Source organism: Cyprinus carpio, chromosome A1, assembly GCF_018340385.1.
Source record: "Cyprinus carpio isolate SPL01 chromosome A1, ASM1834038v1, whole genome shotgun sequence".
In the NCBI taxonomy this organism is placed as follows: domain Eukaryota; kingdom Metazoa; phylum Chordata; class Actinopteri; order Cypriniformes; family Cyprinidae; genus Cyprinus; species Cyprinus carpio.
In genome coordinates, this window is record NC_056572.1 from 2,483,716 (window position 1) to 2,501,425 (window position 17,710).

Consider the following 17,710-nt stretch of genomic DNA (forward strand, 5'->3'; position numbering starts at 1 on the left):
TTCTGTTTGTAACAAATAAAAAAACCTACATTCAGCGACACTGTAAATTTGGTCCGTGGGTGTGAAGTTGTTCTAGATGAAGGTCTGACTGAGATCCGCTGACTCACGCCCTTTTCTCTTGTATTTTTCCGCCTACAGCGCCAGCACAAGATTGCAAGCCATTTAGCAGATGTTTTTCCATCTAAATCATCTTAGAGTGCATTAGACGTAAGGTCAGCCTCCCTAAAGCACTAAACCTTGCTCACACATTGGTGATGAGTTCGGCTCTCCTACCTGATTTTAAGCCTGTTATTAGGTTATGATAATCACCACCACCTCATTTAAACAAATTTTTGGACTCTCTATGTTCCTGCAGGAGCTACATCTTTAAAAATCATATCCAACAATTTAAGCCTAAAAAGTTTTTTATTCACTTACCATTCAGAGAGACATTAAGTTTTTAAAGTTTTTTTTTTTTTTTTTTCAAAAGCCTTCAAGCGGAACGACAACAAGTTAACTTTATCTTATTTGCATCTGTTTGCCACAACTATTTGGCCACAAATCTTTTTTTGAACACTTTTTGAGTTGTGATTTTTCGCACATTTATCCAGATTTTAAAGCTTCTTTTTTTTTATCACTTTAGACGATGCCCTCAGGTCGAAATGACTAAACGTTGAGAGAAGCCGAAGCATTTTGTTTGCATTGGTAAAAGCTCTCTGTTTGCAAAGCTGTAATTACATTATAAGTCACAGTATGTCAAGCTCCGCTGGAAATTCCTCTGGAGCTCTAGCGTATGCCGTTTTCGTAACTTAATTAAGACCTCTCTTCGCCTCCCTTGACGATCTAATTACCCCAACCATTTGCTTGCCGTGATATGTATTGTATTTTTAGTATATGATAAATTACAAATGAAGACTTTTGCCCTGCAGTTATGTAATCTATGAAATCTCTATTGTTAGAAAAGTGCTCGGTTCAAATGTGTGAGGAACCTGGGACAGGAGGAAATTACATGAGAGTATTTTTAATCCTATGTGCGAAAAAAAAAAAACACACAAAGGCCATTAACCCTATGCTTAGTCCTGAGAAATAGAAGTTAGAAAGAAATGCTGCTGTGCTTGTGTGTGTGTTTCTCTCATCTGTCTCTAATCAGTCTATTAATTAGACAATCAGCTTTTTTTTGTGCATGCATCTCTACGGAAATATTTACTATCCAAATGCAAAAGATTTACAAACGAGATAGCGGTAATGTGTTTTTAAATCTAGCTTTTTACTGCATGCTTTCAATGCCATTCTGGTATTTATTGAGCAATGCATTGCACTAATAAAGCCCAAGAAAACCATTCAGTGAAAGGATGGATTATTGAGGATTAAGTTTAATAAATACTGCTTTTACTTTTATTGACACATCTTTACTACAGCACAGATCTGATTAGGTTAGCACACAATTATGTAACTTTTTTCTTTTGCCGATTCTGATGCTTTATACAGCCGTTAAGCCTTTCCCAATGGACTGTAACGCCTGCTGATCTGTTCAGTTGCAATCTTGCTGTTTTTCAACATCACTACAGAACACCAGCCCCATTTGTAGCATCTTGTAGTATTTTTATTAAATATGTAATACTTTGATTAAATAGTTTATACCTTTATTGAATATTATAAAATATTTTGAATAATTCATTTTGGATATTTAAAAATAATTGAAAAATTATATTTCAATTTGCAAGGTGCAATCCCTTGTGTCCTTGCTATTTTGGGTTATTTATTTTGAATTATTAACATTACTGAGTCTAACAACTATGTAAAAAATAATGTCATTGGTGTAATGAATATTAAAAACATTTTTGAAAAGGAGAAAAAAAAAAGTAGAAAAGTACTTCCAGGGCCAATGCTTGGAGGCCTTGAAATAGAGTTTTTCAGAATTCAATTATCATTTAGACTTGAAAATGAGCAAGAGTGTGAGTGAAAGACAAAACTAGTAACGCAACTTGCCAAATTTGTGCATTAACTGTGGTTTAAACTAATGAGCTAAATGAACTAAATGACAGTAAACAGAGCTGGTATGTGCTGGTCTGCAAGAAAGGCAGCGAAAAGGCAGGAACTAATCAATTGCTAACCTCTTTGTCTTTTTTTCGATAAGAGAAAAATCAAATAATAGTCTAAGCATGACTCATTTCTTTCATAAATGCAAAACTGGCCAAAATCCATTTTGCACAGGACAAAAAATGACACATTGCCGCTATAAGAGTCATTGAATGCTGCTGCCATTAGCGCTGGCTAGTTTAATATTTAATGATTGTTTTGCTTGAATAGATAAGCCTGTTCATCCACAGAGAGAGTCTGTACATTCACTGGGTTTCATCTTGGTGTTTGCCGTTTCAAAACAGGCTATACTAGGGGTCAAAGGTAATGAAATGTTTTCCTTGGCGTCCATTGTTTTCATCATTTATTTTTTTTTTTTTTTTTTTATTTTTTTTTTCATAAATCACAGGAATACAATCTCTCTGTGGTTAAAGTATCTACTCTATATGTCTTGTCTTTAAAGGGGTCAACGGATGCCCATTTTCCACAAGTTGATATGATTCTTTAGGGTCTTAATTGAAAGTCTGTAACATAGTTTGGTTAAAATTTCTCAATGGAGAAATAGAGAGTTTTTTACCCTGTCAAAAACAGCTCTTTTCAGTTTTTTAGCACGCGGTTTTGTAGCATTTTCCTTTAAATGTTAATGAGCTCTGCTGACTCCGCCCCTCTCTTCAGAGCAGCTCTCTGAGGGACTGTTTACTTTAACCGCATTCATCACGAAACTTGCTAATTAGCACATGATTAGGATAGTCGATTTTCAAAGATTCATTAAAAAACCTTAAACTTACTTCTGGACCACGAATGATTTGTGCAAACATAGACACATTTATGTAGATCAAGGACGCATTCCCTTCAAAAACAAACGTAATCCACTGCGTCTTCAGCGGATATGATGTCAGGAGTAAATGACGACTGCTATGTTCATTATTACATCCAACAACAGAACACCTCAGTCGCTCCAGAGTCTTTCTTGTCTACATCTGCTCTGGCGGTGAAACAATGAATGACTGATGACAGTCACTCAGGGGCGGAGCTAAGGTGAGACGCCAGTCCACTCTGTGCTGAAACACTACTGTCAATCAAACTATCATGGGAGGGGCCTGTTTTTGTGACATCACACAGACAGGGATCTGAGATCGGTTCGATTTGAGAAAGTGGTAAAGATTTGAGCATTTTAAATTACAAAAAATCACTGGGTGGATTTTTATCATTATAGGGTGGTTGTGTACACACACTGCCAACACACATTTCAGTTCAAACAACTTATAAAAGTGCATGTCGCATCATATGACCCCTTTAAGAGATTACAAACACCTTAATTCCTCCTTTAGTTCTATAATCTGTAATAATCTCTTGCCTTCCACAAACCAAAATCATTGACATCATAATAACATACACGCAAGCCACTTCAGAAGAAAGCGAAGAAGAATGGCTTCATCAAGCAAAGTAATTCCAGACACAACCAATTTCCTCAAGTATAGTCTCAGTGCTGTTCCTAAAAGAGCCATTAATCTATTCCTGTCAAAGTTAATCAAATGGGTTTATTCTGAGAGCGCTCAAAAGGGTTTCTGGTCTCAAGTCAGTGCACACTGATACTGCAATCAGTCGTGGCATCATAGTGTCATAATGCAGTCCACTGAAGACATCCCATACATTTTTCATCAAGTTGAATTCTTATTGTATATTTGGAAATGCAACATGAAATTATCATACGTGGCCTAAAAAATCTGTTTCTGAAAATCTGTTTGTGAAGAGTCTGCAGCCATCATATATTTGCATGTTTAATCACCTCCATATTTGTCTGGTGGTCAGTGATGTGATGCTCATATTTATCACAAATTGTGAAAAAGAAGTGCACTTTATCATACATTTTTTTTATAATATATTTAAGTGGAAGCTTAATGTAATGTTTTGGAGACTTAATTGCATGTCAGTTGCAATTAAATGAAAATGTATTCAAGTTTACATTTATATTAATTGCAATTATCTCAATTTTGACTGAAGTATGACTTAATAACATCTTTATATGTAAATTTTATAATATACTTCTCTTGTCTTTGAAATATTGTTAAAGTATACTCCTATACGTGACTCCTTTCTTCATTAAAGAAGTAAAAAAGATTTTTAGCTGAAACCTTGATCCTTGGTGATTCATAAAAAAGCAGATAAGTGGCTTTATGTTTTTGAGAATAAAAAAAGTATCTCAATAACACTAAATTAATAGCATTGGCTCCTGACGATATATTAAGGTCTTATGAAGTGAAACAATCGGTCTGTGCAAGAAACGGAGGGAAATATGGGGGAAATATGATTCTTTTCTGCCAACTGATTCTTTCGGACAGCTTGTTTCGAGACACGTTTCAGACGCTTCAGTCTGATTTGGTGAATATATTTAATTTCGTTCAATGCATCATCAGGAGCCACAGAAATTAATTTTGTGTTCCTTGACATGCTTTTTTATTCTCAAAACCGTGCAGCTGTCGACTTACATTTTATGAATCACCAAGGCCCACGGTTTCAGCTAAAAATCTTCTTTACTGTTCTACTAAAGAAAACAAAAATTCAAAATGCAAAATATAATTTTTGGGTCAACTATCCCTTTAATAAAAAAAACAAATAAATACATATTAACATGATATTTGATATGAAGTCTAAATAAAAAATCTCTGCATCCTGGAAGAGGACTTATCTTGTCAAATTGATTTGTAGTGTACAATATCTATCAGAAGTTTATTTGCCACTGAATGTGTTCCAGCAGGAACCTTGCAGATATGTATCTTCACAGCCTCATGACAATTTCATGTGTCTTCCAAAAGAGGAATCAGACACATGTGGAAAAGATGGGTTTTCTTATATTGTTTTTCTACCAACTCTAAATCCAACTGCTTCCCTTTCTTTTGCTCTTTAAGAGAGTCCTGAGGGTGTTCAGAGTTGTGTGGTCTGACCCTGGGACAGAAATCAGATCATTATTTGTCTTCTGTATATTCCACAAAAATGAGACCCAGAGTCCCAGGAGCCCAGGGGCCCGTATAAAAGCAGTATACATCACTTCTTAGCTGTCCAAAGAAAAATAAGTCTTTCAAAATTTGAAAAACCTTTGTACCATCATGAAGAAAAAATCAATTTAAAAGAATTCATTCATTCATTTAATTAATTAATGAACTTAAAAAGAAAAAGAAAGTTCAGAAATTCATTTTTTTAATTCATAGATACCATTAAGTTTTTTGAGGAATTCCAACACATGATATTTACAACCTAAACTAAACTTATCTGCATGATCTGAGACCTGCATGTTTCTGCATGTTGTCTTTTGTTAAAACAAAACATTCTTTAATTAAACTTTTATTCTCACTACGATATTAGGGCAGTTAAATATATTGTCAATACAACATTTTCTTATGATATTTTTCTCTTTATGCAGATGTATTCAAGATATCCCTCGTGATAAAGAAATGTGCCTAATTTTATTGAAGGTGCAATCGTAGTTTGCTTAGTTTTTGAAAATACACTTACATGACTAATTTCTGAACACACTTATATACACACTTAATTTGCATTATCACAAAGTGCACTTTATAAAATTTAAGTGCGTTTTATTCATTACATCTAAAGCACATGTAAAATAGGTTTAAATAAATAAATTTAATTCTGGTGTACAGTATTCCATATTGCATTTAAAGTTAATAAATTTTAAATGTATTAAATCAACTTCATCGTTACAACTGTACAATTATAAATATATTTACAGACAAGTTTTAATAGAATTTACATAAAAATTAGTATACATCTTGGATGGCCTGAGGATGAGTATATTAACAGCACATTTTCATTTTCGGATGAACTGTCACATTGATGTTCGATGATCGAACTGTTCAGTAGCTAATTGATGTGCAGAATAAGCCAGAATGCGGAATGATTTTATGCCAATAATCAAGATTCTGGCTCTGTGAGATGACCCATCACATGATGCGATTAATATTCACAAGACACAGTAAGACTGTACTTTTCCGGCATCAACAATATGAGAGATCCGCCATCCCAACTGATTCATACCAATTGCTGTATTAACATTTGCTGAAGATTTGAAACCCTAACCCTTTGAAGATTTCAAATATGACAGATGCTCTGAAGGCTGAATGACAGCATTAGACTTTGAAGTATTAAAATCGCACTTTGACAATAATTGGAATCCCTGAAGCTACAACATAAGTCATACCAAGGTCACCATATAGATGTTTAAGACTTTTACATTGTTAGAAAAATTTAAAATCAAAGTGGTTTGTTTGAACTTTGTATTTTCATTACAAAATCCGAAAGAAAAAATCTAAAATAAATAAATAAAAACAGCACAACAGTTTTCAAATGTGAGGATAAAAAAATGTTTCTCTGTCAGCAAATCAGCATATGAGAATGATTTCTGAAGATCATGTGACACTGAAGACTGGAGTAATGATGCTGAAAATACAGCTTTGCTCACAGAAAAACATTACAATGTAAATTATATTAAAAACAGATATTTTAAATCGTAATGATCGGTCACTGGTATTGGACAACTGATTTTAATTACATTCATATTTTTTTAGTAATATTCTTGCTTAGAACAAACCAGTAGCCAATTCTCACTATTAACAAGTTGCTTATTAGCATGCCTATTATTAACATATTGGCTGTTTGTTATTACTTATAAAGCATTTATTCTGCATGACCACATCCCTAATCCTACACAATACCTAAACTGAACAACTACCTTACTAACTATTAATAAGCAGCAAATTTGGAGTTTACTGAGCCAAAAGGCATAGTTAGTGGTTTGTTAATATAAAATTAAAATAAAACCAACTAATATTTTTAGGCGTGTGCCTGAGACATTGTGCCTGATACATTGTGGCACTGATATAACGTAGGGATCATACAATAGTTATATTATTCATCATTATATCATTATTATATCACCATAAAAGTGCTCTGTGTTAAAGCATTCAGGTATTGTATTATTGACATAACAGTATGACTTTCTGTAAAACTGCTTTGAAATTATGTGTACAGTTACAGTCAAACAAATTTGACTTGACAAAATTACAATTGGAACCATAAGTTTTATAAATGAATTTGTCATTCACAGCTGTTCTTTGTTTTGTCCTCTCAGACTTTTCTTTCATTTATGCAGTGAACAAGAATTTAAATGCAGGCCAGTACTTCAATATCGTCACAGACATGAGCTTTTGTGATCTATGATGAAGACAATTACATCTCACCTTGACTTATGTGACACTGTGGCTGATGGTGGAGACAGGGAGAGAGAGAAATTTCAATCTGCAGCTTAACTAAAAACTGTTCCACTTTCAGAGTAGTTGCAATAAATCCTTCTGATTTGTGAGAGGCGAGTTCGATTGCATTAAATGATTTGAAGGTACTGGCGTAGACTGTTTAAAGGATTCACTGGACTCTTTCACCACCGGTGACTTTAACTGCAAAGCTTGGAAAAAAGCATTATTCATTACTCATTATGAGAGGGGTTTGTCGTTTTAGGTGAGGGCCTCTTTAAGACAGACACAAAATGAGACGGTGAGGACAGACAGGTGAGATCAAAGAGACAGCAGCTGGTTGTCCCCTCAGTGTGTGGTGAAGATAGACAGATGGTACGACATTAATTAAGCGGTAAACATGCAGGATACACCTCACCTGGAAAACATGAATCCTTCTTCATTTATCCACTCTGCTTCCTGCTAGCGGTTGGTCCTTTACGCTGGGCTGGGATCAGCATCCCTAATGATGAAGCCTATAATAGGAGAAAAAGGCCTAGATAATTCAAAAACAGCAGGAGTGAGCAACACACAGTTATTTTTAACTCTCCAGAGGAAAATAGGGCCTTCTATATTCATAAGTGGTTACAAAATATTTGATATGACCTCATTATCAAGCTTGTTAACAGATTTAAATATGAGCTTTCGTTTAATGAGCACTGATTCTTTTAAAGGTCTTAATGTGGATTTTGAATGCAACTTGCAAAAAAACATTTTTTTCTTTGATAATTAAGCAACATCTTTACTGTAGAAAGAAAAAGAAAAAAGCTGTCAATGCAAAATTCTAAAACACATCATCTACCCGATCTCACGTTGCTCGAAACTAATGATTTATAACAGTTTTCTGTAAAACTCAAAAGGAGTTACTGACTGAGTCTCTTTTTCTTGTTGACTTTATTTTACCACTGTCTGTACACTACCCTTTTTATGTTTTTGAAAGATATTTCTTATGTGCACAAAGCAGGCATAAAAAGCAGGAAAATCTTGTTGTGAACATGCTCAGGACAGTTGGACATTGCGGTGGATCAGAGGTAAAAAATTATATAAATACTGTTCTGTTTCTTGCACAGACTGATCGTTTCGTGTCTTAAGACCTCAATGTATCGTCACGAGCCACAGGGTTTAATTTGGTTTTGTTTGTGCATGTTTTTTTGACTCCATTTACATTATATGACTGACAGACTGCAACAGTTTGAGTTAAAAATCTTTGTTTGCCCTGGGGGTAAGCAGATGAACAAGGTGAACTATTCCTTTAACGTATCCTTGCTGAATAAAAGTATTAATTTCTTTCAAAATCTTACTGACCTTTTGAACGGTAGTGTATATCTTGAGACTTGAGATTATAACCGATAACCAATAAAGTCATACGAAATAGTAAATTACTCTCTTTAAAACAAATTAGCTTACTGAGCAAATTAATGTATAGATTATCTTAATTAATTCCAAATGAGTGTTTAAACACTCAAAAATCACTTTGAGAGGTATTAGATTAGATTAGATTAGATTCAAACTTTATTGTCACTGCACATGTAAGGTACAAGGCAGCGAAATGCAGTTAGCCACATCTAACCAGAAGTGCAATAAGCAGTAAGTACAGAATATACAAGGTCTACAATATGTACAATAACTATTACAGATAAGTATTATGGACAAAATTTACAGATTACAGACAATGAGAGGTTATGTGATTACAAGTGTATATTTGAGCATGTTTACATAAATAGAATTCATTATAATAACCAAATGTTCTTCCTAATAGTTAACCATTCAAATGTCACTAAGTCTTAAACGGAGGTATCACTGCCTGTAGTTCATTGTGTGTTTACTTCTTTTAGTCAGTCAGTTGCTGGCAGGCTCCAGTGTGAATGCTAACAGTGAAATCCATCAAGAGCTTCACCCCCGCTGGTGTAATTACATGACTTCATTACTAAAAGTAAAGTTTCCATCAAACTGGACTTTGAGTGGTTGTGGGCATCTCTTCACACCTCCACACACATTATACTAATGCATAATAATGCTTAATGTTTTGACAAGTATTTGTTAGATCTGGTCTGAGATCAGCACAAAAGGGCAGTCTCTACCTGAAGCGATAGTTTCATGAAGACATTCATTGCACCCTGAGGCAGACGGTGACATCGGCTGGACTTTAAATGTCACCACCCGCTGCACCCGCTGTCGTCCTCGGCTGTGGCTTTCCCTCGCTGGCTCTGCATACAGAGGATTCTGCACTCTTGAAGGATTTACCCACTCATCTTTTACTCTCCCTCATGCAGTTCCAAACTCTTATGACTTTCCGTCTTCTGTGGAACACAAGAAAATATTTTTTTTAGCCCTCTGGCATGGTAAAAAATTAAGGTTGTTTTTATTTATTTAATTTTTTTTTTCATTGGAATGGTACAAAACTTGGTAAAGATCACTTGCTATGTGAACACACACACACACACATACACACGCGCAAACACACACACACACACACGCAGAATATGTTTGCGTAAAGCTCGTTAATTAAATATCCGATAATCACCACACCTGCACAAATTAAATTAAATTAAATTAAATTGTAACACTTGTACTGTTCACATTGGAAACGAATGGGAAGTGAATTACATCTAGTGGAAATGTTTGGTACTGTACCAAAACAAAATCTTACTGACCGAAAGGGTTTTTTTTTTTTTTGAGCAATCAACCTTAAATTTTGAACACAACTTGTTTAGATTTATAGCTTTGATTTTCTTGCCGTTTTAGACTAAAATATGTTTTGCAAAATATATATTTCATAAAAAAATCTTGTTTTTGTGCATTTTTCAAAATTAACTATTATAACTTTTTTTTTTTTTACTTTTTTTTTCACATTATCAATAAATGAGAAATATCTTCTTGATATAACTTGCTCTGTATTCCAAAGCATTCTAGATTTACAACAGTTTAAGTTGGAAATTTCATTTTCAGGTCTATGCTCAAAAAGTGGTTAACGGGTAATAAATGGATCAAAACTGTTCCATAAATATAATTTAGTACTATAAAATCTCATTATTAAATTAAAATATAGTACACTGATTTCACTGATATTTTGGTCGCCACATGAACAACATCAGAGGCTTAAAGAACATTTTGGCTGTTTTTGTCCATATTATGAAAGTCAATGGGGTCCAAAAGCTCTAAAAAGGACAAAAAAAAATTGTATCATGAATAGACTTAGATGTAACCTTTCATTCCCAAACAAATCTCAGCTAACATTAACCTCTTTGGTTCTTGCATGACATTATGTTTGGTTATGTGACATGCGAGAACCAGTGAGGTTTGATGTTAAATGTTGTTTCAGTTTAATTAAATTCAATTTTATGTGTATAGATCTTTCCACAATATATATTGTTTCAAAGCAGCTTCCCAAAAATCATATGTTTTTGTTGCTCAAGTCCAGAGTCTTTGCAGGTGTCGGCATCATCAAAATCTTTGCAAAGTGTCATCTGAGGTCTTCACAAGCTTGCAATCGTTAGAGGTTTATGTTGCCTTATTTAATGTAATTTGTGATATTTCGATCAACGCTCCGATTTGAGATTTGACTTAAAGGCTAAACACATTGACCTTCCTAACAGATCACCAATAAAGCCTTACAAAACAGGACATTTAAAAACTAATTAGCTTAATGAGCAAACAAATGTGTAGATTATCACACTTAACTCAAACTGAGTGTTTAAATACTCACGGATCAATTTGAGAGGAAGTTATTCGGTTACGTAACGTGAGAACCAATTAGTTTTGATGTTAGTTGATGTTTGAGGTTTATGTGGTCATATTTAATGTACTTTGTGTATTTGTGCTTTCATTCTGAGTGAAATCTTCAAGAGAGGATATAGGGACTGCAATATGGGAGCAGAAAGCAAGAGAAATAAAGGCAAAGCATCTGAGAGCACCTTTACAATCCTCTGTGCTTTAGTAAATTAATTCTGAGCTAATTTATGCTGGTCAGAGATGGAACCCATGTGCCAAGATTTATAATGAAGTAGGAGTCTGCAGAAAACAGCAAAAAAGAGGACAGACTAAGTGCCTTTCTGCTGAAAAAGTTATGCATACACACAGGCTATAAATAAAGCATTTACAAAACAAACCTTTACAACAACTTGAAACATTTTTGGGGTCTTTTGAGCAAAGTAACACTCCGGCGACTCGCCTTGACTCTAAGCTCTGTATCTCTGCTGAGTAACCCATGAGAGTTTGTGAATGCAGCAACCTTTTCTCTTCCATTCTTATCCCAGTCATGTTCTCCTCTGCCCATGTCTGAAGAGAAACTCTTGGCCTCTGAGACTATACGCCTCTGCTGCTCGCACTCCCTGAGAATCTTAAGTGGCTGTACTACACCGTTTGACTGGCACGCTTTTGTCGTTCCATCACCTGACTTTTTCGCATCCGTGTGAAAGGAGAAATGTCATATGATGCAAACGGGATGCATGAACTGTCATGATGCTCACAGTGAGAAGGATAGGAAAAAAGTGAGATTTTTGGGTTAAGTGTGAATAGTGAAAAGTTGAGAGTGGAAAGTTTGAATAATACATTTTTAGTTGTATGTTTGTAGATGTCTGAAAAGACCAATCAAAAGATTCTAAATACAATAAGTTAGACTGAAATTAACAATTTGTTTCCAGTGCTAACTATATTATTTCATGCATACTTGGATCTGACCATTACTAAAAATGCATCTTTTTTTTTTCTTGCATTCTTATGCAATTTGGTTAAATATTTAATAAAAAATAAAAAATGCATTGTTTGCAATAAGATGCATAATAACTAAATTTATAAATATGCATGAATTTAGAAAATAGGCAATGAATTCTTCTGTAGGTAAACTCATTTTAAAAACAACTGGTTTTCAGTGTGCACTCCTATGTATATAGAAAGTCAATAATATGCTAAGCCTAGAAAAAGCTATCCATCAGCATTTTAAGAAGGATCCCTAGAAGTCTGCACTTTCATTAGGCATCACTGAGGCTTTCAAGCCAATCACATGAGCCATAAATGCCATGTGACTTGCAGGGAAATGACATCATAGCAATGCTGTCTGGTTAATGGCACAGTTCCTGGCATTTACTGGCAACCATCTTTATTTTCTGACTACAAAAAGTACTTATGTTTGTAAAATATAAAAACATAAGTCAGTTTCGGGATTTTAAGAGTCCTCCATAAAACTGAGCACCAGTAATTCAATCGTGTGGTTAAAAACTTATGAAAGCATATACAGACATGGTCAAAATATTGATTGCTGATGTGACAGTTATATGGGTTAAAAAACTAAACAAAACAAAACAAAAAAAACCTTGTTAATATAAGAGATGGGAAATTGTCAGACTGGTTCAAGCTGACAGGAGGGCAGCAGTAATTGAATTTTACACACATTACAACAGTGCTAGACCTATTGTACCTGTGAATGCACAAAGGACCAAACCTTGAAGTGACTGTGTTACAGATGCCAGCTGAGAATTTGACACACATAATGCACCATGTCATAAAAGCACATGCCATTTCAGATTGGTTCCATAAAAATGACAATGGGTTCAGTGTACTTCAGCGGCCTCCAGGCGCCAAATTTCAATCCAACAGAGCAGCTTTGGGATGTTGTGGAACAGCTGATTTATGTTCAGCCAACTAATAAAAACGGCATGATGTTTTTAGGCTAACACAGACCTGAATCTCTTCTCTTCAGCACATTGGAGAATCCATGTCACAAAGAATTCATGCTGGTTTAAATATATCAATAGGATGTAAGCTTAACCGCAGTTTTTTTTTTTTTTATTTTTTTTTTTTTTATGTTTATTGATGTATTAAGTTAGGCTCAGTGCTTAAGTTTTAATTTTGGCTCAGTGCTTAATTTAAAATTATAATGTTGTTATCTTTAAATTGAAATTGTTGTTATATTTTTTAAATTCTTTTCTTTTTTGGCCATACAATGGAAGTCAATTGTAACCAAACATTCTTCAAATTTTCTTCTATTTTCCACAGAAAAAGAAAGTAATACAGGTTTGGTATGGAAGCCCGTTTCTGCCAATGAATAAAAGATACAAAAGGTAATTGAGAGTTTTTGTTGTTGTTGTTGCTGCTGTTTCAGAATTGTGTGATATAAACTTGCGATTCAGACTTTTTTTTTAATTGTGTGATATAAAGTCAGATCTGCATGATATAGAATTGCAATTGCATGTCATATAGTAATTTTTTCCTTAGAATTGCGAGTTGTCTTTTAAAAATATAAATTGTGACTATATTGTGAGTTTATATCTCACAATTCTGAGATAAGAAATCAGTATTGTGTAGTATTTCGAGTTTATTTTTAAATGTCAATTATGTTTATATTTTTGTGTAAATTAAAAAAAAAAAAGTCTGCTAGGTGTAAACTCACAATTGTGAGAAAAAAGTCTAAATTGTGAGATAAAAAGCCACAATGGTATTTTTTTATTTTTGGATGAACTATCCCTTGAAACTTATATATTAAAATATTTTGCAGAATACTTTTTTTTTTCTTTCATAACTTTATATGCTTATATTTCTGGGCTCTAGTATGTACATCCATTACTGTCATGTCTTTCAGTTAATATTAATATGAATATGAATTATTATGTTAAGTAGCTTGACCACTAATCTTATTCAGAATGCTGCATATTAAATCATGTCAGAGGGGTTAAATTCAATTACGCTTTACTGCTCTCCTAAATTATTCACTAATATCAATGTATGAAATGTCAAGCACGTGCTCACATGTAAATCAGACCGTCTGACAATTATGAAAAATTGTAGCTGCTACGTGAGTGTAAGGAGAAGCCTGTCGTGATTCAAGCTCACAACATGCACATCGACTCCATGCAGACAGAGGGATGACAAGATAAAAGAGATGAATGAATAAATTGATAGAATGCATCATGCAAAATGTGCATATCTCAGATTGCATGAATTTCTTAAATTGAAGAGGTTGCCGTTAGGCCGATGATCACCAGGGAAAACAAGATCACAGATTCAACAAGTGCAGAGGCGTCATTAGAAGTGGATGTGGCAGAATCATAAGTATTGCTATGTTGAGCAATGCACACATTTACACCTACATACACAAAGATAAGCAATGCAGGTCTCGGGCTACAGATGCAAGAGTCACTATTTCTGATCCAATGCAACTATTTCTTTACCTAGCAGTTAAATGGGAAAGTTATTAGAGCAGTCAAAAAAAAAAAAACCTCTGGATGGATATTTTTTAGAGACTGAGCTTAAAAATGATGAACTGCATTTCTGAGGTACTCAATTTCTGCCATATATCTGTCATGATGAGTCTGGACAACTGACTTATTTACAGCTCCTCTGAGGTTCAGTTAATCTTTTGGCTGATTTCATTTTGCTTTGGGGTTGCTTATGAGTTATTTATTACATTGCATACATGCAATTCCCTTATTTCATACTCATACTTTATATAGTCTGTTATTATTATTTGTATTTATTAAGACAATTTTTAAGGAAAATGACTGTTTATTTAAAACTTCCATTCCTCAATCTGTTAAATTAATATGATGAACAATTTTCAGGTTGAATGTATTTATTAAATTAAAATATAATATTTAATGCAACTATAATAAATTTGTTTTGTCTATTGCATGTATCTTAACTCTATGAGTATGATTATTTATAACACGCAATAAACACCAAGTCTCATATCCTGATATTATTTATTTAATATCTGTACAGTATCTCACTGATATCACAATAAATATAGTTAAAATCAAATGTGGCATATTACACATTCATCTGATCAGACATATGATCTTATGGCTGTTTAAGAAATAATATTATTATTGCAGTTTTTATTTATAAGTGGTATGCTTTAAGTAAAGTAAAAAGTTAACAATGGCAAAATATGGGGCTTATAATACATCATAACTATGGTAAATATAATCCATTGTAAGTTAAGCTGATGCATTGTGTATTATAAATCATCACAATCTTAAAAGCTATAACAACAAATAAGTAAATATAATGCATTAAAACTGTTTTTATGATTACTCATGAGATGATAAAATATTTTATAATACATTATGCATTCATTCAAATGCCTTAAGAATACTCAATGTATTATAAATACTTCATAGAAAGTGTTCTCAAAATATCTTCATTTAAGTTGAATGAAAATCTTACTGGTTTGGAACAACATGAGAGTGAGTAAATGATTACATAATTTTCATTTTTGGTGACACTGATGATCAATTTCATGCATTCATAACTACATTTTGACATGAATCAATGACTGACACCATTGACAAAATTAACCATTGATTGCTTCATAAAGCATTGATTCCTCCCACTGATACATAATACAAGTTTGAGTTAAAATGAGATAATATAGCATCTAAAACATTTGCACATTTAAAAAAAAATAAATAAAATGTCTTGTGTGGCAAGAAACACCAGACTAATACAGGTAGCAGCTGAAACATCAGGCATGCTATGACATTGTTTAAACTCAACCACAATAAAGTCAGAATGTTTCTCCAAAAACCAAATCCTCGTAGCTAGACAGGAAATCCTCTGGAGGTCCAATCAGAACACTCTATTCTCTTGCTCTTGCTTCTACCATGGCAACAGTGAGGACCAGTCTGTATTTCTGGGAAAACTCAAAGGGGTTCATTGCTGCATCAGCGCAGTCCCTATGCAAGACCAGCCATTGACAGCATGGTGAAGATAGATTGCCATTTCCACTTTATTGTCCCCTGCAGCAGCAATATTTTCTCAGAAATAGATGTGTGGGGAATATGAAAAATTAATGTGTGGCAGGTGGAAACAGTACAACATGCAAAAACTGGTACAATGTACACATGATTACAACGTCTTGATTTAAATATCTGCAGAAGACACTGACTTCATGCTATATAGCTGCCTGTACTGAAAGACATCATATAGGGAGTGAACTAACCACGCACACACACACACACACACACACACACACACGCGCACACACACACATCTCCATCTCCCTTCTTGAAGGTTATTTAGCAGCTGCTTGGTAAACAGCACAGAAGGCAGCACATTTATTCCTCCTCCATCTGTTTGTCTTGCTCATTGATTAACCCTGATTGTTTTCTTCTGTAGGTTAGGCCTGGATCACAGTACATTCAAATCTGTGCTGCAGCTAGACTGTGTATTACATGTGCATAACATTAAACAATTTACAGACACTGAAAAAAACTATTCTGTTGCTTTAGTTTATTACTAGATTTATTCATTCTGTGCACTTGTGCAAGGGGTTATATGCTTGTGTTATTAACTTTTTTATTGGTTTAGTTTATTTTTTTATTTATTCATTTTGTTGTGTTTTTTATTGGATTAATTACATATGTTGTTGGAGTAACCACACCAATAAATGAGTAAAAGTGATAAGTGATTGTTTAGCCGAAATAAGTGTTTACAAGTTGTGCTCAAAACAAATAGTAATAGACAAAACATAACACCAGAATTATAATTTTAATTTATTAGTGTTTATTTTGAACAAAACCCAGGGACACATCCTGTGTGGCATTTACAAAAAGAAGGGTTACAATATGAATGATTTAAAATAGCAGAACTCTAATTCTAAAGCTGGTTATATATTTAAATATATAAAAATTTAATTTTTGATTGGTAATATGCACTGTTAAGAATGCATTTGGACAGTTTAAAGGTGATTTTCTCAGTATTTAGATTATTTTGCACCCTCAGATTCCAGATTTTCAAATAGTTGTATCTCAGACAAATATTGTCCTCCTAACAAACAATACATCAATGGAAATATTATTTATTCAGCTTTCAGATTATGTATAAATCTCAGTTTCAAAAAATTGACACTTAAGACTGGTTTTGTGGTCCATGGTCACATATAACATTTCTGTCTGGAGGTTCGCTTTTAAAAAATCTTTACACCAAAAAAAAGTTAATTTTCCATTCTATTTTTCACTCTTTTTTTTTTTAATGGATCTGTAATTCTGTGATTAGCATCAATATTTTGGTAAATACTGTATTTAGGTCAGGTAAATTTCAGAACTTCTATCATTAATTATGAAACTGGTTTAGTACAGAGAATTTTTTTATTTTTATTTTTTTTGCACAATTTTTGCATGTTTTTTAAAGAATGCTTTCTGGATCATTCCAGTCATAACAGACAAAAATCATCCAACGGACACTTCTGACATTTTGGACGACTCACTTTTCCTAACAGTATTATGCATGTGTATTTTTATGCAACTTTTTCAACTTATTTTTTTTTTTTTTTAGTTTTACTGTTAAAGCCAGAGTAGACGATTTCGGAGAGGCTAGCTTTGAAAGCATAAGATCCCACCCTCCTGCAAATC